The sequence below is a fragment of the Amblyomma maculatum genome, chromosome 1, assembly GCF_055883805.1.
Source record: "Amblyomma maculatum isolate TAMU_Amacu chromosome 1, ASM5588380v1, whole genome shotgun sequence".
Lineage (NCBI taxonomy): Eukaryota > Metazoa > Arthropoda > Arachnida > Ixodida > Ixodidae > Amblyomma > Amblyomma maculatum.
In genome coordinates, this window is record NC_139344.1 from 221,723,461 (window position 1) to 221,742,465 (window position 19,005).

General features: G+C 42.8%; 1 protein-coding gene across 1 annotated transcript in view; it reads left to right on the plus strand.

Annotated features, from left to right (window-relative positions):
* Window positions 1–19,005, plus strand: part of LOC146205687 (uncharacterized) — a 105,961-nt gene that overhangs the window by 58,384 nt on the left and 28,572 nt on the right. The gene's annotated exons all lie outside the window — the stretch shown is intronic.

Below are 19,005 nucleotides of genomic sequence, written 5' to 3' on the forward strand. Positions count from 1 at the left end.
CTAGCCGAACTGGAGCAATTCTTAGGTCTTAATTTGACTCCTAACTATAGTTGTTTCCCTTTTAGAAATTTCAACTCCCTGGAGGAGCGTGAACTCGGTCTTTCAAAGGGAGGCCCGCAGGGCTGTATTCGTCTCATGCGCGCTCTACAATGGCAGGAACACGAACACGTGCTCCTTTTTCCGGATAGAACAGGAGTATGCGCAGCATTTCCTTTGGCGAATTCCTGTAATTGAGCACTTAACTGAGCTGCAGCAAGGAGTTCACAGTCCTTAAACGGCTTACGAAATGTGCAAGGCTTATATTGCTAGCCTTGGCTCGCTCCAGGGTGTGTCTCGGAATTGACTCGCACGAGCGGGGAAGTCAGCCACTTGTGTTTTAGTTTCATTCTTCTCATATTTGTTTTTATTTACTTTACTCCACCTTCCCTGGTGCATTCCGTTATTCCCCTTGGCTTGAAATATCCCCTGAAGCGGGGTCGGTTCCGAGTGATACTCTGTACGAGATCAGAGGAGTGATGTATGCCTTTGATATTAGGCTCTTGCAACGTTACGATGGCAAGAGTTGCCATTGCGCTTGGTTTGGGGGTCGGCAGCCGGTATTAATCACTGAGGAAAATTGCATTTCCCAGGCACAAAAAGCAAGTTCTCCTTCTCATGCACGAAGAATAAGGCGCACCTAAACAAGCTTTGATTTCTTTTGAAAAGGAAATTAAACAACTGCCTTCTTATAACACATGGTAAAATAGGAAGGCGCGCAGCTGTAAGGCGTCATTTTCAACGTTGGAAATGTGGAATGCCTTAGAGCAGAGCAGCAGAAGTGTGACAGGAGGGAGTTAAGGTACGCATCCATTGTACCCGCTATATTTCAGAAGGCCCCCTATTTGGTCGAGATGAACACAAAGCGGTCGCTGCAAAAAGTTTGTGGCTCTCGTGGCTGGTGGGAACAGAATCGGTGAGCGTTATGTTAACCTTCGTCGCTTAATTTTGATTCGCAACGCTCGCAAGGCACATTGATCTGTGGAAAAGTTGAGGAAAAGACAAAGGCGAAATATTTGTTGAAGAGGCTCAGCTGCGCCAATAAAATGAATAGGAAACAAAAGAAGGGAGCGATCAAACGAACAACGCATAAACAAGCAAATACACTCAATAGCAAAAGAAACAAGAAAACAAAGACAAAAATGGGCACAGCACACATAAAATGAAGAACGCACAATAGGCAGTACACAGCGAGATAATGGTGTAAAGAAAGTAGTGAAACGTAAACTCACACACTGATAAACGTATACGCTGACACAGAAGTAATGATACACGCACATAAACACGATCACACACAAAAAGGTCGTAGCGAAGTAAGGCTTGTTTGTTCGCTCTGAGGTAAATTTTACGCTCTGGCATTGTCTGGAGAGTTAGGTTGCAATATTGCTACAGACCAGCTTGAAATATGACCCCAAAAATTCCGGCTGTCTGTCTATAGTAGTGCTTTTGTGTACGCCGATTGTGACATTTGCAAAAAATAAATAAATAAACTCGCAGACGCAGCGGGAATGACGTACACGACGATTATGTTGATGGTGGCCAGTCGCAATTAGCCGTGGCAGTGGCTTTGTACCTCGCAGCACACTCCTATGAGTCAATTATCGCTCCGTCTGTTTTTCTGTGAAGGAATTTATATGAAATAGATATTTGGACGAGAACAAACGATAGACAGTTGCATAACCTACAAGCCGTTGTGCGGCAGGAATTCTCGCTCAATACTGTCGTAGGCCTTGCACGCAGTCTCTGGACACAACTTTCGCGTCCTCGCAGAGTCCGCGCTGCACATCATCCGCTTTAACCTCGCCTCGCCAGACTGCCTGTTCTCGCTCAATGCCCTGTGTATTTAATAGATGCTAGTGCTGCACCCATTTATTGTCCCCGAGTCAGGTTGCACCGCCATTGTGCGCGAATTTTCGCCTCATAGGGAAGCTGGCTTGTAGGTTTTGCAGCAGGCCTATAATGTTAAAAGAGAAAATGACCCTGTTCACCGGATGCCAACACTAAGACCGCCATTCTTCTAGACGAGGCTACAGGGTGTTGTGAGAGCTTCCCGCGAATACTAATGATGCGCTCTTACTGTGCGGGCTTATGACATCTCTTTCCGGCGTAAACCAAATCGTCCGTACAATAGTGTCAAGCGGCTCTTTTTGCAAATCGGCACAACATTTACAGACAGTGAGCCTGAAGTCGGTGACTGAAATATATAAACAAGCTAATTACATAAATGCTCCTGCAGGCCCGTACACGGGCGCTCGCAACACGTCTTGCGGTTACGTAAACGAGGCCAACGAGAGGTTCCGCTCAGACCCAGAAATGACGCTAGATAAAACACCTCCGATGTGCTATGTTCGTGGAAATCACAGCCTTTGCATTCATACGTTTGGCCACACCAGATGCTAGCGATGTTATGTATGTACATTACTCTGTAGGGTCGTTTTAAACTTCTGCCAACAGTTGACAGTGCGAGTAAATTGTAGGAAGTTCTCAGAAGACACTAACAGTAGAAACTTGTCAGAACGCAATTGCTCTACCTATGGGAAATGTTGGTACATACGTTATTGTGAGTCATGTTCTTCTAAATAATCTCTATCGGGTGTTATAACATGATGTCTTACATTAAAACTGATGGAATGCCCATGTCGAAAATAGCGCATCGAGTTAGATGGTTTATTATTTCTTTGCACTTAAAGCGCTCAGGAAAAACTCTTGTTTTTCACGTGTTGTCAAAATTTATTGACCCAAATTTGTCTACACAAGTTTACTAGTAAAAAAAATAGCGAGGACAATGTAACGACGCCGTTGTAATCCTGTCCCTTTTCTTCCCTTCGTTTTCGATTGCGATTGCGCCAGGCGCTTTTGACCGTAGTTATCAGCTAATCATCGTATTGTCTTGATAAAGATACAAAGAAATAATGTCGATTGATGTAACTTTTTAAAGGTTTTAGGTGCGTTTAAGATTTAATGTGTTTAGATATGTTTGTAATGTTTTGTGCCGACTACATTGTGTGCGGCAGCTAGCGCCGAAATAAAAAAAAAAGAAGGAAACATCCTGCAAAGGCATGATTTCAATGCCCTAGCAATACACTGAATAGTACCTTGACTACTTTAAAACCAGTGCAAATACCTTTTGTTGGCCATTGCAAACATCCTCCTTTATTCACTCTTGACTATAGTTTGAATCACCATTTCAAACACCGTTGTTCTCGCTTATCTTTTTCTGTCACCATCTCAACACCCGTTCAATCTTTTTCTATCACTTTCATATCACGGGATGTTGTCTTTCTATCACTCATTAACATAGACAAACCAGGTTCACCTCTATCATTGATGTAACACGGCACCGCCCTAGACATGTACCCCCTCGCTACCCACAAGAAACTCCGGGGTTCCAATCCGCTCCGACGGAGTTTCTTTCTGGCATTTTAACTCAATGGCGTAAAAGGGCCCCGTGTCGCATTAAAGCCGATGTCGGCGTTGTGGTTGTAACGCGAAATCATGAGATAGAAAAGAAGGAACGAAAGTTCGCGGAAACCGGCGGAGTCGAGCCCGGTTCCTTCGCAGTGCGAAGTGAGCACGCAACCACTCCGCCACAGAACCGCATTGCTTCTCTACGAATAAAGGTGGACCTAATGTGTACATTGCCTTATATCTGTCAACTAACGTTTAGGTGCTTCATTACAAAGAAACTAATTACAGAAGTAATAGTTAATCGAGTAGCAAAGAACATTTCGGCTTTGCTTACCTGCGATGCGGTGTTCACTGGAAAATTCCTTCGATCGTAAGGCGTTGCCGCAACAGATGGCGCGAGCCGCCGCCCGATGCAAAGCCTTTACATCCATACATCGTCTTCAAAGCATTGGGGTTAAAGGACAACAGATGAAAAACAGACTACAGACATTAAGCGGCAAGAAATAACCGAACGGGGGTTATCTGATAGGTGGTTAAAATCAAGACATGAATAAACCCCCCCCCCCTGCCACCCCCCACCCTGAACTACATACAAAAAATACAAAATACAGTACTTGATGCAGTTATGTGGCGTGAGCAACTGTCATCCATCTATCCGTCGTATGCAAGCAAGCGAAAAAGACGGACGTACTTCTGGAACATTTTAGAACGCGTATGCGATCGATGCGGTACACTAAAGTAGCGTTGTAGCATGTGAAGAACATCACGCGTGGGAACAAATATACAGAAAATAGTGAAGTAGGGTTGTAAAATGTGAACAAGGTCACGAGTCAAAACATGAAGTGACAACAAAGTCGTACTCTGGATAAATAAAGGAGTGGCATGTCATGAGAAGTATGTCATTGTGACGCAGAAGAGCATGAGAAGGCGATGCGAACGGGGTCCGATAGCGTCATCACGTTGAACTCTTAAAGGTGAAGTTTAAGCGTTCCACATTTTTTTCTTCTTCTTAAATCGCTGACCGCTCCAAGCAAAGCGCATTACAAAAAGTGTGCAAGTAGGATGTTCTGGGTTGGTACAATACATTCGCTCTGCTTTAATTCATTACTATTCTGTCCTCACCGTGCGTCGGTGCTGAATAAATGAAATGAATGATACGAAATTGGGTTCCAATTGTTTGAAATCATCTGGGTTGGAATTGAAAAAAAAACATGTACCAGCGTTCGATTCATGTCGCTTTTAAGGAAACGAATGATGTTATAATGCGGTACTGAGTGTGAGTACGTGAAACCAATTTTTTCCTTACTTCTGATTCTTAAAAGTGCGTTTTTTTATTGTTGCAGTTTCCTTATTTCAGTATGTTTGCAAGGTGATAATGAAATTTGCAGCACTTTCCCTCTTCTAACTCTGTTTTTCTCTTGCAAACGCCATGCTCAACAAATAAAGCGCATAGTGGTAGCCTATTTCTTTCCTTTCGTTCGCGTTTTTTATTTTATTTTTTTTTTTTGGCTACGAAGGTTCACACGTGCACACTAGTATCGGTACCGATGACGTAAACAAGGCTCAGAGCACCAGTATTTTCAAAATTGTACTATCGTAACTGTATTTTAGCAAGGTTTGGATTTATTAAATGACCTTCGGCGAAAGCAGGTGACCGAGTAAGAAATTGTGTCGATGGCTGTGCTCGTTCTAGATATCTCATTATTTAATTACTTAAGATGCAAAACGATGCCACATTATTTTTTTACTCTCTTTCCATCTTGTTTGCATTTGGCTCTATTATTATATATGTTGCAGTACAGTCTGAATCAATGAGTAGTAGGTGTTAATATCTGCTGTCGCTTATGGATTTTTTCTGTGCGCTACTTTCGACGAGCCTTCAAACACTACTTTCCTCTTTTATCGCACAAACCTACCAACCAGAGCATCCTTCAACTCACTTTAACTAGAAGACATGCCTCAGAAAATCAATTCTCCAACTTCGCCGTAGGTTTTATTTCCGTTTTCACAAACACTTCAACATCATACTCGTTGTAATGTACCGCACTGTATGCACATTTGTTTAAACATTTCTAGGCTGTTTTTGGAATCGTACGCACCGTTGGTCTTCGCTGCCCAATTCGCAAAATACTAGTGTCATTGACTGTTATAAACACTCCCCAAACATTTGGTACTCTTGCGTTTCAATTACTTGAATTTTGACTTGTCAACGCGCTGGAAACGAAATCGTGGGATTTCATGCAGTTGTCTATAAAGCTCACACCGGATGCAGAATTACAGACCAGCCACTATGTTCACAGCAAGCTCGTTCTCTCACCTTAGACATGGTGTCTCTCAGTGCTTCGTAATATGTTTACTGGTGTGACCTAGGCTTTGTGAACGGACGAGAGGCAGGCAGAAATATCTTGGGACTGCACAAATAGCCGTGCTATTCTAGGACACCAACGGTTCTCGCTTCAGATACATTATGACAATACGACCTTAATGTCCCATAATATTGCGGTAAAATAAGCTTCGTTCTCATGTTTAAACACTAGAATTAAGACAAAAAAACGCATTTACGGTTAATTAGACTGATGGGGAAAATGTATGCTTCATTGTACGATTCTCGTCGGATGGGGCTTGCGTTGACGGGTTCAGACTGAGATGTGCGGGTTCTACATCTGCTGCATTTTCCTCCACCAACCACCCGTCGCCTCCGCCCTCTCTTCGTCTTCTTTCTTTCACTACCCTAGCGCTCCATCCCTCTCAAAATATAGAATGGAGTATTCTCTCTCTCCACTTTGAAACCTTTAATCTGACTCTTCAAGCTGATGGACGGAGATGTGGATGGACAAATTTCTTCGACGTGGGGGTTTTAATGTCAACTATTAAACGAATGCGTTCACCTTTTGAAAGTGTAAGCATTTTCTGATCATTCATCATAGAACTAGCTTCAGCATGACACAGATATCATACCATTGCGATGCCTCAGCTGATTTACTCTGTTGCTTCAGCTGAAATAGAACGCGAGTTGCAGAATGATTGACTTGGATTGGAAGATGCAGTCGCCGTTGACCTCTCCGTTCTGGACATCAATGCTGTTGCACAAGCTCGGTCGAACCAACTCGGTTTATGCAAACGTAGGAACACGGGTGTAAGGCCGCCTTGGTTATTGTAGGCTGTTTTATCCCCGCCTTCCCCCGAAAATGAAATAAAATACGTTTTTGGAATAGGTTGCAAGACACGGTCTCCCGTCCTGCAGGCTCTCTCTTCCCCTTGCTACCTTGATGTGGCGGTGCGCGCGGACAGAGGGTTCCAAAAAATTCGAAAAGACCCAGGTTGAGGGTTACAGCCTCGCGAGAATGGGGTCTGCACTCTGTCTCAGTGCTCCGATAAGTTATAGAAAATTTAAGCGTGGCTATTCAAGAGCAAGTTAGCCGTAAAAGATGGTTTTTAGCCAGGTTTCATCTCAGAAAGTAGACAGCCCTGGCTTTTTGAGGAGCCGTGAATACGAATGGTAAGTGGTGATATGTAAGGCGGCAGCTTGTGTAGCTGAACACTTAAGTGCAGTTCAGCTTTGGTAGCTGAAAGTGAAACACTATTTGTTAGCTTTTTATACATATGGCTTTGTGTTATATATTTTTTTATAATGGCTTTGTGTTATATATTTTTTCATTATAAACTTTGGTTGCTCTGTTTCTCCGTGTGTCAACATCCATATCGCCTTACGCCACGCGGGGAGACTTTATTATAAAAAAAAGTTTGTTTTAAAAGCAGTGACAGATATGCCTGTGCAGATCTGGGCAGGCGGGCTATATATCAAGAGTACATCGTGCATAGAATAGAGCCTAATGATTAGTAATTAACAATAATTCCATATTAACTTTATACTTTTACTTCAACGGGCAACATTACGGCGCGCAATTGAGGTCAGGAATCGTTAAACGCGAGACAAGTTTGAAAAATTTTAGAGCGAAACGCTCCACTACGTCCTTTTTTGCCAAGGTCATAGACGGATATAATTTGACCTTCAAGCCGGAGTAGCGCCGAGGATGTGTCGTGAATTCATATCACGTGACGCGTCACAGCTGCTTCCGCTGAGCCATCTTTGCACCGCACGCAGAACCCTGCCCTGCCAGCTGTGGCCATATGACCAACCACGTGACTCGCCGCTCGTTAAAATGAGAGGGGATCTCTCTTACCCAAGATTAAAGGGAGCTTGTCTGAGGCTGCTGCGTCGGCGACGACTTCTGCTACCACTTCGACGGAGAATAGACCGTCGCCGAGAAGCTTACCGAGAAGCTTACGCGAGCCAAAATCGAAGAGGCAGCAATGGCAGCATCGATTGCGGCGCATACCGATGCCTTATGCTCTTGATTTGGTCCAAGGATAGTTAAACCTCTACAAGTGTAACCAAGGGTAACGGAGCTCTCGCTCTGTAGCTAGGTTTGGAAAAGTTAAGCCTCAGCATTTTTCAAATAATTTAACAATGTTGTTTGAAATATGTAAAGTGAAAAATACTCATTTCGAAGCTATAGTTGAGTTAGCTTTTGCGAGAGACGTGCTCTTGCAGATATTTGTAAAAGGGCACGTCTCTCATATCTTTCCGCGTCAAACAAACACTTCGTTTGCCTATTTGCTAATATAAAAAAAGTTAAAATATTGTTTGCAACGATACCGTGAGCTGCGACGAAATTTTGGGAGTACGCAATGTCGGAGATTTGAAGTGCACATTTTTTTGAAGATGACATGCTGGAAGACATTGACGATTGATAATATTTAAAACCTGGGTTCAATGTTGATGTTTACGACCCTTAATTTCGCATTTTATTATTGCTTCTTAAATTAAAGCATTGAAAAAATAATTTTCGCTGATGAATCGCCTAATCATTACGCTGTACCACTGACACACTCGTTTTACTGTCCCCCGGCACGGACGACACCGATTGCACCCTCATATTCCCCGCAAAGTGGTTTAGATAACAATAAGTTAACTCTCTCTCTCTCTCTCTCTCTCTCTCTCACACACACACACACACACACACACACACACACACACACACACACACACACACACACACACACACACACACGCACGCACGCACACGCACACGCACACGCACACGCACACGCACACGCACACGCACACGCACACGCGCACACACACACACACACACACACACACACACACACACACACACACACACACACACACACACACACACACACACACACACACACACACACACACACACACACACACACACACACACACACACACACAGAATGAGCGCAGACGTGCATCCTCAGGCTTTGCGCTGAGCTTCGTAAGCGAGGAGAGGAGGGAGGTGACAAGCGTACTTTTGTGCATTTACAGAATGACTAACATTTGGACTGTTTAGATGAAATTGGAATTGGGAGGGGAATAGAAGGCGCATTAGTGTCATTTTTGAGCACAAGGAGTAATTTGGACTCTAGAAAACGTCATACAAGGTGAAATAATCAGAAAAATGCTTCCTGCAGCTAAGAAAAATAAATTTCATGCCGTTAGAAACGATGGATGGCATTGAAGCGCACAGCTTGAAATATTCACTATTATTTAACCACAGACGAAATGGGAACGGGTGCCTCCAATAGTTCTTGCTGTTTCAGCAGCTTACCTAACCATTAGGTGAAAACAAAAAAAACAAATAATGCATACATCAAAGTCGTGCAGCCCACACTTTGCACGCCTTTACACTGTAAGTTCGCTGACGCCAATGCTTAGCCTTTGCGTTCTCAGAAAAGTAGCCGATGTTCTGACATGCTTTCTGCTTGGAACTACCTTGGGCATATAGAAGACCCGTAACAGGGTTGTGCAGCGCGTAGGCAAGATCGGCGATCTATTATTTAACCGGGGTGAGGTAAGCATTTCTTCGTCAGATTTGATAACAGGGAGCATTGAAATGTTGAAGAAAATTCATTTCTTCTTCATTTTATTTACGCATGAAGTTTTATCAATGGTTAGAGACATGAAGAACAGTACCTCGTGTGATGCGGATAATATCCAGATACGTCCAGTTAAGCACGTCATCGACATTATTGCTGCACCATTAGAGCACATATATAACTTATGTATCGAAACTGCCATTTTTTCCTTGAGAATGCAGATTGCTAGAGTGACAGTGATATACAAAAAAAGGGGATAAACATAACTTTGGGAACTATCGACCAATTAGTTTTTTGCCCGTCTTCTCAAACGTGTCGGAGAAACTGATTCTTAAACGAGTAGAAAGCTTTTTATATAAACACAGTGTAATCACCAACTGTCAATATGGCTTCAGGAAAACCCGTTCAACAGAATTGGCCCTTCTGCACCAGAAGGAATATATATTAAAAAAAACTTTGAAAATAGAAAAATTGTCTTGAGAATTTTTTTACATTATAGCAAAGCATTTGACTGCATAAATCACAGCATCCTGTTTCAAAAGCTTGAATGTTACGGAATAAGAGGAAAAGCATTACTTTTAAATAAATCTTATTTAGCATTTAATCATCATCATCATCATAATCAGCCTGACTATACCCACTACAGGGCGAAGGCCTCTTCCATATTTCTCCAATTAACCCGGTTCTGTGCTAGTTGCATCCACTTGACCCCTGCGAACTTCTTAACCTCATCCGCCCACCTAACTTTCTGCCGCCCCCTGCTACGCTTTCCTTCCTTTTGAAATCCAAATTGTTACCCTAAGCGGCCATCGGTTATCCCATGTCCATTTCTTCTTCTTGATTTCCGCTAGGATGTCGGTAACTTGAGTTATTTCTCTGACCCGCTCTGCACGCTTCTTATCTCTTAATGTTACCTCTACCATTTTTCGTTCCATAGCCCTCTGGGTTGTCCTCAACTTAAGTAGAACTCTCTTGGTTAGCCTCCACGTTTCAGCCCCATAGGTGAGCACAGGTAAGATGCAACTGTTGCATACTTTCCTCTTGAGCGATTCCGGTAAACTGCTAGTCATATTCTGCGTGTGCTTGCCAAATGCGCTCCATCCCAATCTTATTCTTCTCGTTTTTTCCTTTTCATGGTCCGGATCTGCGGTTACTACCTGTCCTAAGTAGACATATTCGCCTACTACTTCCAGTACTTCGCTACCTAATGTAAACTGCTGTTCCTTCCCGAGGCTGTTGAACATTACCTTAGTCTTCTGCATATTGATTTTCAAGCCTACCTTTCTACTTTTCCTATCTAGGTAATCAATCATTATTTGCAGTTCATCCCCCGAGTTGCTTAGCAAGGTAATGTCATCAGCAAATCGCAGATTACTGAGGTATTCTCCATCTACCCTTATCCCTAACTGCTCCCATTCCAAGTCTCTGAATACTTCCTCCAAGCAAGCTGTGAATAGTACTGGGGAGATCGTGTCTCCTTGCCTAACACCTTTCTTTATGGGAATTTTGTTACTTTCTTTATGCGGAACTATGGTTGCTGTGCAAGCCACTATATATATATATCTTCCAGCACTTTCACGTACGGCTCGGCTCGTCTACCCCCTGGTTTCGCAATGCCTGCATCACTGCATCACTGCAAATAAATTAATATAAGTGAACTCTGCAAAGAGTGTCCGGCGGAGTACCCCAAGGGAGTATCCTGGAACCATTGCTATTTAACCTATACATTAATGATATAATAAGGGCGGATACCAGTGCTCGGTTCTCAATTTACGCCGATGACATCAGTTTGTTTTTATCTGACGATACTAGGTAATATATTATTAAGCATTGCGAACATAGTCTTGCAAAAAAATGCAAACATGGTCCAGTAAAAATGTCTGTAAATACCGTAAAATCTAAGGCAATGCTTTTCCACCTAAAAAGCAAAAATTGTGGTGAGCTCGAACCGCTATTCTATAACAACGAACAAATTGAAATAGTAAGGTCATTTAGGTCGCTTGGCGCAATATTCACTCAAAATATTGTTACGGGGCGGGTGAAATGTTACCGGGCTTAGCGCGATCGTTCCTGCCCGTGCCACTGTCCGCTTCTTCCTTGCTCACCCGTAACAATATGTTGTGGGACGCCCACTTAACCCATGTAGCCTTACAAGCATCTAGAGTCATCGGATTTATGTCGTGTTTCAGAAGTTGTCTCCCGCAAAAGTTAAAACTGTTGCTTTTCCATGCATTACTTCGCTCATATTTAAACTACTGCCATTAGTGTGGAGTGAAAATGCATAATCGACATGTCAGACTTAGCCAACATTAAGTTATTTGAAAGTACATATAATCGCCGTTACAGTCCACATTGGGTATTTCCGCCCACGATACCAAACTATGGACGCAAAATGATTGCATTTCAACTCCAATTACTTCTTAATAAACTAATTAACTAATAAATAACTAAACCAATAAACTAATAAATAAACTAATCGATCATATCCATACCATCAATCAGGTGACAGAAAAATGCTCGGAATATAACCAGCTCTTATGCATAGCATTCATTGATTACGAAAAAGCATTTGACTCACTTGAAACATCGGCTGTGATGCAGGCATTGCGAAATCAGGGGGTAGACGAGCCGTACGTGAAAGTGCTGGAAGATATATATAGTGGCTGCACAGCAACCATAGTTCTTCATAAAGAAAGTAACAAAATTCCCATAAGGAAAGGTGTTAGGCAAGGAGACACAATCTCCCCAGTACTATTCACAGCTTGTTTAGAGGAAGTATTCAGATACTTGGAATGGGAGCAGTTAGGGATAATGGTAGATGGAGAATACCTCAGTAATCTGCGATTTGCTGATGACATTACCTTGCTAAGCAACTCGGGGGATGAACTGCAAATAATGATTGATGACCTAGACAGGAAAAGTAGAAAGGTAGGCTTGAAAATCAATATGCAGAAGACTAAGGTAATGTTCAACAGCCTCGGGAAGGAACAGCAGTTTACATTAAGTAGCGAAGTACTGGAAGTAGTAGGCGATTATGTCTACTTAGGACAGGTAGTAACCGCAGATCCGGACCATGAAAAGGAAATAACAAGAAGAATAAGATTGAGATGGAGCGAATTTGGCAAGCACTCGCAGATTATGACAAGCAGCTTACCGGTATCCCTCAAGAGGAAAGTATACAACAGTTGCATCTTACCTATACTCACCTATGGGGCTGAAACGTGGAGGCTAACCAAGAGAGTTCTACTTAAGTTGAGGACAACCCAGAGGGCTATGGAACAAAAAATTGGTAGGGGTTACATTAAGAGATAGGAAGCGTGCAGAGTGCGTCAGAGAAATAACTCAAGTTACCGACATTCTAGTGGAAATTAAGAAGAAGAAATGGGCATGGGCGGGACATGTAGTGCGAAGAGAGGATAACCGATGGTCGCTTAGGGTAACAAACTGGATTCCAAGAGAAGGAAAGCGTAGCAGGGGGCGGCAGAAAGTTAGGTGGGCGGATGAGGTTAAGAAGTTCGCGGGGGTCAAGTGGATGCAGCTAGCACGGAACCGGGCTAAGTGGAGAAATATGGGAGAGGCCTTCGCCCTGCAGTGGGTATAGTCAGGCTGATGATGATGATGATGAAACTAATTGATGCGATTATAAAAATAGAATGCATTAGCTACACTGACTTCTTTGACGCCTTTCTCCGCGGAAATTTTCTTCTTTCCTTTCTTAGTGTCCATTCATTATGCACGTGTAAACATTCATTTGTGTAATTAGTGTTTTACAAATGTGGTTTTAGTTGCAATAATTGCTGCTGTTTTGATGTGTTTTCTATTTTTAAGCGAACTGCTTTTTCATGCTTACATTGAAGTGAACCTTGTTTTTATTTTGCACTCACTTTGCTATTGTTCTATAAGTGCCGTCGCATGCCGCTGTTCACTTGCTGTAAAGGGGGTGGGAACTTAGCCGAGCATTAATCGCTTTTATTCCCACCTCCTCCACCAACTTGCAATGATGGAAATAAAACATTATTATTATTATTATTATTATTATTATTATTATTATTATTATTATTATTATTATTATTATTATTATTATTATTATTATTATTATTATTATCATTATTATTATCATTATTATTATTATTATTATTATTATTATTATTATTATTATTATTATTATTATTATTATTATTATTATTATTATTATTATTATTATTATTATTATTATTTATTCTAAGTGCAGTGTAGCCAGCAGTCGATGAAAGTGTAAAAAAATATAGGGGCGGGGGGAGGGGCTTTAAGCAGTTTGGTTGATTCGAGTCCTTTTCAAAAATATCTTTGGCGAGGTTTTCAAGATTGGCGAGGAAACCTTCGATATACTTTCGCTGTCTGCTATACAGCAACCTAGCTGTATAAGGGATAAGGGGAAAATGGTATACGGTGTATTCAGGGCAAATCTGGTAAATGCTGTTGAAGGCTCCGAAGAGGTGCTTGAACTACAAGGGAACCAGTATAGTAGAGCTCCAGAGTAATTCCGGTCACCTGACTGTTTTTAACGTGCACTGGAATTGCACAGCACGAGGGAATTTTCGCATGTCTCCCACATCGAAATGAAGCTGGAATGTGACGTACGCGATCTGGGACGCAGCAAGCCGACTTCCGTAGCCCATGAGACACTCTGGCAGATAAGGAGGATGTCTGCATATATTTAGCACGTACGTGTAGGGGCGCTGGCATACAACGATGGAGAGTCTACTATTCTCAGTGCAGAGTTCAGGAAGAGGATAAATTTTCTTTTGCAGCGGTGGGCACAAGATATGCCTGCAAAAAGAGCTAGCCAAATGATGCGTCCGGACGAAGCCTCCGGTTTTCATGTGCAGGCACCAGTGGTCAAAAGATCGAAACACACGCACACACAGCAGCGTAGTCACAAAAGAACACGCTTTGAGAACTGAATGATCGCTCGGGCAGACAAACTAAGAGACAATTGTGCATTAAAAGAAACAACATTGGCAAAGTACAGGTCACAGCAATGAATTGTTAGAAAATATTAGCGTGTCGTGAGCGCTACAAAATGATACAAGGTACCAATTTCACAGGCCTGGCCTCCCATCGTCTTTTTTAATCGTATTCTTGCTGCACTAAGATTTTCTAATTATGAAATATCAACTTGCCTAGAAAAGGGTCTTGATGGCATAGCGATGAAGTTGGGATATCAAGGCGCAAATTTTACAATAGCCGCAGAATTCAGCTACACAGTTGGCAAAAGCAACGTAATCGCTTTTCTTAAAGTAGAGACAGACACGGATTCTGGAGTTGTTTTGATTAATATTGTGTACGCATTACCAGTGTTGCCAGATTGGAAAGCGGCCTTACGTGACACCAAAATCTCGCCGGAAATTCTCCAGATATCGCCGGAGATTGCAACTGCCATAAAAGGCTTAAATATGGCCAAGAATCAGCTGAAATAAACACTCATTTTATTAAAATAAAATAGTCTCATTCAGAATCTAATCATCACTTTGTGCAACATACACGCCTGATGAGAACATACTTAGTACATTGTCGGCGATGATAAATTTCACTCGGTACATCTCGCTGGAGGCCAATGTTGTGGGTATTCGTGCAATGTCATCCAAAGTTTTCAGCATCGCCTTGTTTATGTACTTCGTCTTCAAGCCTGTGACTTGACTTGAGTTCCGCTCCATCATTGCGTTTTACATTGAGCATAAAAGATAGGCCTTTTCATTCAATGCCAATTCCTTGCAAGGCTTTTTGCCAACGGCGTTTTAGTATTGGAAAAGTCTGACTCGGAATGTTGCAGAACGTTTTAGAAAAGCGCGGAGACTATCAAAGACAGACAGCCTCATCGATCCAATAAAGTGCAGGTTTCCTTCAAATCAGATGTCGAAATGCAAGTCTCAAAACAGAAAGTATTGCGTTTTTAGTCAAGACCTGCGAAGGGTGAAATCTGACCATGCCTTGTAATGTAGCCTGACTGGCAGGAAAACATTTTTCCACTTTGTTTTGCAAGCAAGTGAGAAAATCTTGGCAGTACGTGTTTCTTCGACCCTCTTTCGGTAGCTTCATTGCGGTTGGACTCCTGGTGAGTTCACTGATAAGCTGAGATGCAAAGTCCCAAGAAAAGACTATAGCATTGCATGTTGAAAATTCTAGACTTCAGCGTTGGGTGTAACAAGTCAAGATCTTCAAACATTTTGTCTGTACCGGTGTTCACGGACGGCGATAGCTAAACCTTTGGATGAGGTGGTGATTTCAGCATGAAGGGGTGTTCACCAGAAACCACCAGACTTTTTCTGGTGTAGTTATTCGTGAAAATTAGACACCAAGAGCTCTAAAAGTTAACCAGATTTTCGAAATGTGGTGGCCAATTCCACCATATGTCAACGCGGTGCATTATGTAAAGGTACGGTTTAATTTTCTTTGATACGTGTTCAGTAGGTTTTCTTCGGTCAAGTTGTGGTCAGTGGGAGCGCATGGTAATCAAATTGTATATATCGAATGCGTTAGGTGTTAGCTGCTTAACTTATTGAAATCATAAGTTGGCTTACTTAACCTATCATAATTAAGCAGAACGCGGATAACTGATTGAATATATTTCTTTGACTGGATAGGTTTGTTTTCGGTGCTGTAGGAGCTTTTCTTGATGAAAAGACAAATTTGTCTCCGCCAATTACTCTTATTCCTTTGTCCTAAATTGCGTGTTCTGCGGGCTTTATTTCCAGTAGCTTTAAACAAAAAGGCTGTTTTTCGTTGGCTGATATATGACTACCGTTTAAAGGAAAATGCTCTATAGTGTAGTGTGACAACCCTCTTCGCAGTTGAAGGCTGTCTTTTATTCCTTCTATGCGAGTCTACGACACGCCGCGCGCTACACACCGCCACGTGAAGCATCCGTCTGAAAGAAGTAAAATATGGTTGGTTGGTTTGGGAGGTTTAACGTCCCAAAGCAACTCAGGCTATGAGAGACGCCGTAGTGGAGGACTCCGGAAATTTAGACCACCTGGGGTTCTTTAACGTGCATTGGCATCGCACAGCACACGGGCGCCTTGCTTTTCGCCTCCATCGAAAAGCGGCCACCGAGGCCGGGATTCGATCCCGCGTCCTTGGGAACAGTAGTCGAGCGCCGTAACCACTGCGCCACCCCGGCGGGGTGAAGTAAAAAATCATTGCTCGAAGCAAGTGATTTGCAAGACGCGCACCACCATGCATTTTTTCGCCTTTACGGAAATAACTTTTTTCTTGTAGTGTACTTTATTTCATTTATTTGTTCAATCCAAGGCGTATTAGGTGAGGGAGTGGGCTCATCAAAGTGAGGCAGCCTCGGCCGAACCTCACTGTGTAGCTTGTCAGGAAAGCCGTGGAATGGAAGCATGGCAGCGTTTGGCGCAGTAACCGCACACCCATTGTCATGAGGGAGTGCTTGCTCATTTGAGTAAGCGCAGTCCTACGGTTACAAAGGAAAGCTATGCAGCTTCCTCAGAAACATCGCAGTTAAAGAAAAATTCGTCCTGGTCCGGTGATCGAACCCGGGATCATGCCTTTGCTCTACCAACTGCGCTAACCAGGACGGTCAGCAGATCAGACGGTAGGGCGAAAGCGAATTGACCAATAACTCGAAGGGGGAGCAGTGTTAGTCCAAAGTGTAGGGGAATGCCCCGAGGTGGAGTAGAATTTGTAATAAGGGAGTAATTACTCATTGACATCCACCCAAGCGCAGCCATACGGCTACAAAGAAAAGCTATACAGCTTTCTGGGAAAGCTGTGCAATTTTCTCAGAACTTAATCTAAAAACGCAGTTTCATTTTTAGGGGACTAAAATAAAAAACAAAGATGCTGAGAATAATAATAAATGAGGAATAAACGTTTGAGTAACTAAACATGTTTAAAAAGTCTAGCGATCTACAAAAGGTCACATATAAAAACTAGGGAGACCGACACATAGAAGAGGGCTATTACATTGTGTCCCGCACATGCAATATCGGGGATAAAAGTCTGTGGACCATGCAAAACTGCAACCAAAGCGAATAACTTTCTTTACGGCCAGTAGTCTCGGACCATGTGAAATTTGGACTTTAGTTATTTCGTGTGTACTAAAGAAAGAAGGTGATAATTCGTTCGCATCATGCTTCTAGTCCGAAAGCACCCGACGTGCGGTCCAAAGATATTTGTCCCTGAAAGTGCATGGGGGGACACAAAAAACAACGCACAGCAAATTAGCGTATGTCAGGGCGACACACAATAAGGGGCACACCGACAAGACAGGGCACGAAGAAAACAGCATAGCGGCTAAAGAGCACACGAAGAACAGAACTACACAATAGCATAGGAAAAAGCAACACGGCGACAAAACAGCTGAGCACAGTTTGGTGCAGCGCTGCGGGAGGGGTATACTACATTGAAATCATAACCACAAACGGTACAGCATAATAGATACGGCAATGACGTTTTTAGATTAAGTGAGCTTATATTGGTGCTAGATTAGGTACATCAGGCCGTAGGGCACATTACTTAGGAAAACACTGTTTCTGTTGGAAGCGCCAGCATCAGACTCCACGGCAATTCCGAGTACTCGGCCATAATGAAACAAAGAACTGCGCTGCCTTCTCAATAAATATTAGTTTAGCAAAATTTCTTGGCGAGGGGGTTAAGGCAGTGAAAGCAAAAATGAAAAATAAAAGAAAGTGCATGTACCGTCCAATTTCATCGCTCAATTTCCAAAGTTCTGATTGCGCAGTGCACGAAAAACAATACCCAATGGTATCGTTTTTCGTGCACTGCGAGCGAGGATTGCATAGTCCCTGTTCTGCCGTGCGTAGCACTACACAAGCAACGCTGCACCGCACTACGCCGCGCTGTGGTGTGGGGCTTTTTCGTGTGCTGTTTTGTCGCTTCTCTATATTGTTCCTCTGCTGGCTGTCTTGTCACTGTGCCAGTTTTTGTGCTTTAATTTGACGCGTGCTGTCTTTTTTCGTGGCGCCATGCCACGTGTACATAGAAACAAAACGCGAGTGAATTAAACAGGACATGCAAGGGTGAGTAGGGCAAGAAAGAATATGAGAAGAGAGGTGGGCTTTTTTTTTTTTTTGCGTTCCCCTTTGAAAAGACGAGTTAAGGGAAGCGATAAAACAACTTCAAATACATACATTGCAAGCTCTTTATGCATTGGATCAACAACCTTTTCTGCCAAGAAAGCATGCCTTTTGAATTGAGGCAACAAAGATTTTGAAATTACACTTCGTGCCACGGGCGAAAAAGAAATAAAAAAAAAAACGGAGTGATGTCGGTGCGCTGGCTTTCTTTGGCGCTGTCGGCGTTCTTTGTATCGCTTGGCTCAATTGCGTTTTAGCTCGGGCTATGCCGTTTGTCTTTTTCTTTTTGTGCGCTATCCTGCGACCATAGGGCTCTTGCAAAAAAAAAAAAAAAAGAAAAAAAACCCCTATAACGTGATAAGCTGCTTCAATTTGTTTGCGGTTAAATGAGTCCTCTTGTATAACGATAGCTAGCTTTTTACGTGCGTCAACAGCAACCATTACCGTTATCATCATCATCAGCTAAACTGCGTCGACTGCAGGGCCTCTGCCACATCTCTCCAGTCAACTCCGTCCCTTGACAACTGCGGCCGCCCTTCCAGGTCTAGGA